Below are 5554 nucleotides of genomic sequence, written 5' to 3' on the forward strand. Positions count from 1 at the left end.
TTTTAGACTTGGGTTTAGTAAGTAATGAGAAAATGATAAAAGGAGATTGGTGTAAAAATTAAGCTTAAGTGGTATGTTCATGGAGTTGAATCAGTATAAAATTAGGAAGAAGAATAATCAAAAGCATGTACATAATGGTGGGTTTGGATTTCAAAAGGAAAGCTTTTCAAACAAAGGAACTAGTTAGGAAAGTCACTTGGACTGAGGATCTCAGAGACTTGGATGTGGCAGAGACTTGCAATTTCTCCCAGTCAAGCAGCTAAAAGTATGAGGACTCTCTACCCCAAGTGTTGAGGGAAAGATTTTAGGAAAGGGCTCCACCTAACTGAATAAACACCTACCTCAAGAAGGATATTAGGAATAGGCAGATAGCTTACAAGGAATAGGAAAAGAACTGATCAGCAAAGAGAACTCTTAGAGAGAAGGGTAGGCATAGAGTGAGAATTACCAAAAAATAAATAAATAAATAAATAAATCAAAAAAAAAAATCAAGTGGAGTTAAACCTTGCAAATGCTATTAAAACAAACACCAAAATGTAATTCAGCTGTAGACAAGATGAGCTCAAGGAAAGAAGAAATGCGGCTACCCCTCTCCAGTGAGGAAAATGTAATGATTATCAAGGTATGCCCCAATATACATTTGTATGAATGAGCATTAGGTATCATAAATGAATGAATGAATGCTTAGCTTCAGTGTTGAAAAAGGGCAAAGATGTTGAAGATGAAGACCAAAACAAGATGGATCATCAGAATTCTTATGTGGAAAATATAATAAAATGAAAATGCATTCTAGTAGCAAGTACTTCTAATAAGTCTGTTAACAAGGGTGATGCCATATGAATAAAGAATATCAAGCATATGCCTATATTTAGAAATGGATAAAAGTGTACTGGGCAACAGTAGGCTTCTAAGTTTGACATTCACAATATCCAAGCTTTTAGAAAATAAATTGAGAAGGACAACAATTAAAAGGCATGGAGAAAAAAGGAAGATATATTAAAGTGTAACATGGATTTACCAAAGGTAGATTGTGCCAGATTAACTCAATAGCTTTACTTTGTACAATACCCAGGTTGGCCACCCTTGACAGTGTGTCAAACTGAGAAGCTAAATTTAACCAGCTGTATTTGTTGTCTTGAGTATCTGTTTATTTTTTGGAGTTGCCTTTTCAGCCCATTCCTAGAATTCTTCAAGCCTTGTCATAATTGGATTTACTGAGATCGTAGTTGTATTCACCCCCCCCCACCCAGTTCCAGTAACTGTTGTTGGATGACATGTACAGATAACAAAAATGTGAATCTACAGACAGTGGAATCAATAATACCTCTATGCAATGTTAGGACACCAAACTGACTGCTTTTAGCTTGGATGGTCTTACTTGGGGAAGCCAAAAAGCATTCTGAGGCTGTAGCAAAATGGGGCTCCCTGACTAGCCACAGTGCTAGGTTCCCCACTTGCCTTTGGGCATGCCACCCACCTGTCTCACCTGCCATGCCTTGTTGGTAATTACCCCCTGTCTCCCCTGCCATGCCTTGTTGGTAATTAATTAGAATATTAATTAAGGCAGGAGGCTGCCCATTCTTGCCCCAATGCCAGGGGGCGCTATCTGTGGCTCCATTTCTCCCCTATACCACAGCCCAAGCCTCGCAGATGACATCAAGATGCCATAGTGCTCCCAGCCTACAGCCAGACCAAGCTTAGGCCTCATTGTTAGGCCTCAGACACTCACATTCATACCGCCCTCCTCTCACTAGGGAGTCTCACATTCTTCCTTCTCTCACAGGGTCTCTTTCATGCATCGAAAATGTATACTGCCTTGCTGTCTTGGAACAGCCCCTTCAGCCATAGGCTTTAGCTAGCTCATACCTTGGGTGGCAGATGTACTGTCTTTTGGGTCTCTCCCGCAACCCTCACCAGGGTAGTGGCCAGCCAATTACCCGACCAGGTCTAAGCTTGCCCTGGCCCTTTCTGGGGCAACTCTATACATATAAACATACTGGGCTCCCAGCCTTCTGGTTCTTCTCCCCACACTGGGGTCCCTCCTCTCTGCCCCCTTTCTAGGGCCACCCCTCACCAGGGCATTCTTATCCCACAGCATGACTGGTGCTCCAGGGTCTCATGGGGACTCTCACTCTCCCCCTGGAGCTACAGGTCATTGTGCTCACCTATAGCTCTTCTTTTCAACCCATACTCAGTCTCCCAGCAGTGGAGGATTTACCAGGGTCAGGACTTGCCCCTCTCTCTCAGGCAGAGCTCCCCTTACTCAGCCTCTGGCCTAAACTACAGCCTCAGGCATCCAGAGACATACCTAGGCCTACTCCCCTTCACTGGGGCTACAGGGCTTCCTTCCTCGGTGGGCTCAGGTGGCTGTAGCCATGCCTGGCAACTACCTTTCCTCAGGGTCCTATACCCCACAGGGCTCAGGTGGCCATAGCTGTGCCTGGCCCCCACTCTCACTCCTCAGGGTCTTGTACCCCACAGGGCTCAGGCAGCCACAGCCATGCCTAGCCCCTACCTCCAATGTTACATAACCCACCTGAAGGTGAGGGCTCAGGCTAGGGTTAAGGCACCCCTACCCACTTTTCACCAGCACAATAACTGGCCTGGCATTTCCTGAGAGCCCCACCAGGCCACCCACTACTGGCAGAGTGCAGTTTTAGGTCATGCCCAGGACCAGGAGCCTCCAAACCATCCCCTACAGCTCCTCCCTTACCTCCAGGATACCCCCCCCAAACAGCCCTCTAGCAAGGCAATATTATTGCCTGACCTGTCAGTAGCAAACTGCCCTGTTTATATGGGCGGCCAGAGATCTAAAATGGCCCCTGCAATCAAGCACCTGCTGGCTGCTTGGCTTCAGTTTTAAAGTAGCAGGCACTAACAGTGGCCTGCCACAGAGGCCTTATTTAAAGGTTGCTGAAAAGGAGTTTCCCATTGATTTCAACGGACCTTGAGATGGGACTGTATTCTACTTTTGACATGGGGAGAGACACAAGCTGCATGGAGCTATAAAGATACAGTTTACCCCAGTCAGATATAGAGTTCTCAATATTAAATATATTAAATTTCCTTTACAGAAAAACCTTGATTTTTTTCCCTTTGTCGCCATAGTGTGCACAATAATTAGACTGGGATGATGGAATATTCACAAATCAAAAGTAGTAAGGCGTACTTGCTGTCATCTTGGCGTATGAGACCAGATACTAACTTCTGCATAGTGTTCCTACAAATCTTCACTAGCAATAGTTAATCTCTCCTAAAATAAAAGATTGTGAAGAAAAAAGGACCTAAACTGATAATCATGAACCCTAAACTTCTGTTTCAGAACAGGTATAGCACACCCAATGCTTCCATTTGGAACCTGTCAAGACATGTCAACAGGTCTCATTTGTGATCACTTCTTGGAACAATAAAAGGTTTTCATGTTTTGTTAATGCATATAATTATTGCCATTAACTTTTATGTCTTTATTGGTGTGACATACTTTACTTCTGTGCAATCCACTTGTTCTATACATTCCAAGATGAAACAACATCATTCACCATATTATTTGCATAATTGTAGCAGCAGAAATCTCAGCAGGGCATTTCCTTGTAATTAATGTAATTAATTTATCAGATGCCAGCAAAGTCATCAGGGCTGTGGACAGAAACAAGATTAAACAGTAATTCTATATTTAAATAGGACAAGCAGAGCACAAGAATAGTACATTTAGCATTGATATATTAGAAATATCAGAGTGGAACAGTTTCTCTATTTAGATAATTATTTTATTGAAGAGACTAAAATGTGTTGGATAGAATAAGGGTGCATGTTGTTAACATCCCAGTCTGGTTACACTTACACACAGTATCTTAAAGGTATAAGGTATGAAAGCTCTCTAAAACTGATAGTATACCTACGTGAAACTGTAAGGGGAGGTTAGATAGACCTTTAGGTGTGATATAAAAACATAAATGGATAGAATGCAATTCCTCAGATTTGCCTTGATCAAGATCAGTTGTTCTTTTGTAGAGAAGCCTTAGGTTTATTAATGATCAACAAGGCCAGGAAGCCACTTTTGGAAAAACAGCCTCACCAGTGGTACACAGCTTTACAGCACAAGGCTTTGTGATGGGATATTGTTTCAATACTAAGTCAATGGGAAAAAATTACTGACTCACCTCCAATTTTTAACATTCATTCAATTCCCTGTCTTGAAAACAGTATGTTTCCAATATATATCCAAAGCCATATACCATTTTCCTACTGAAGACACGATGGCTGAAGATCATAAGGAGCATAAATAGTATTTTAAGTTAGTTTTTATATAGCTTCCACTTCTGGTGTACACGCGAGGATGATGAAAGGGCTTCCATAGAACTTTTTCTGATAAACTCTCTGACCTGGCCAAACCTGTCTCTGGAGTTTGTGAGCTCCTCAGATCTTGTCTTCATTGCAGGGTAGGGTGTTGCAGGGGCAGATCCAGTGCAGGTGTATTGGGGCACTTGCACCTTTGATCCCTGCTCCACCCAAAGTTTAAGACCAACTGCGGCAGTGGCAGCAGCAATACAAGTCAGGCAGTGCTGAGGGAGTCAAATGACTTCCTGGCTCATTGCAATCTACCTGATCTCTTCTAAACTCATTCTACAGCTGTTAACCACCCTCTCTTCTTTTTACTGGGCTTGATGTTCCATGAATCAAGCTGTCCTTTGTTCTGCAATTCTGCTGTCTGTTAGCTGCTGCTAGTCACGCAGCTTCCAGTTCACAGCCCTGCAGATTGCTTTTGCCTGCTTCCAATGAAAATCTGTTTGTTTTTGCCTCCATCCTAAACTGAATAATACAGCCCTGGGCTCCTAGCTTGATAGTAAAGCTGCTATAGTTTCTTTTTTGCTGGTGAAAAATCTGTTGTTTGATATGTGATGTTTTATATGTGATAATATGTTGTTTTATATGTAATGCACCTGACCATCTGCACCCCCCCTTTTCCAAGTCCTGAATCCGCCCACGGAGTGTTATGTAGCAGGGATGGTCCAGGAGGTGTATGAGAGGCAAGGCTAGTTTTTGTTGTGGGTTTTTGTTTTTTGGGGGAGGGGTGTTGCTGGGTTTTTTGTGACAGGTTTTATGGGGCCAGCTGTAGAGCTGGGAGAGCTGCTGGGCTAGTCCTTGGGGTCACCTCCCTGGAGAGTTCACAAGAGTTATGTGCACCCAAGCTGTTCCTCTGGAGACAGCCCGGCTCAAGCAGCCCGCGCGGCCCGTGTCTCCGCTCCGCACTGCTGGGGGCCTTCAGCGCTGCAGCCGCCGAGAGGCTCCGCGCCGGGGCTCAGCCCCCAAAGGCCCAGTGGGGATTCTCCTCTTACTTCTCGGGAGCTCAGGAAAGACGGGCCCGTCCCTGTAGCCGGGGACCTGCAGGAACAACCTGTCCGCTTCCTCCCGCTGAGTGGCGGAGAATGGCCCCGGGCGGGCTGAGCAAGGGCAGAGGGGCGGGGAGGCGGGCAGGAGCAGGGAACCGCCTGTTTCCCAGCCGGGAGGCAGGGCGCGGCTGGGCGTGGGGGGTGGAGGGGATGGGGATGGAGAG

This window comes from Alligator sinensis, unplaced genomic scaffold, assembly GCF_000455745.1.
Source record: "Alligator sinensis unplaced genomic scaffold, ASM45574v1 scaffold541_1, whole genome shotgun sequence".
Classification (NCBI taxonomy): Eukaryota; Metazoa; Chordata; order Crocodylia; family Alligatoridae; genus Alligator; species Alligator sinensis.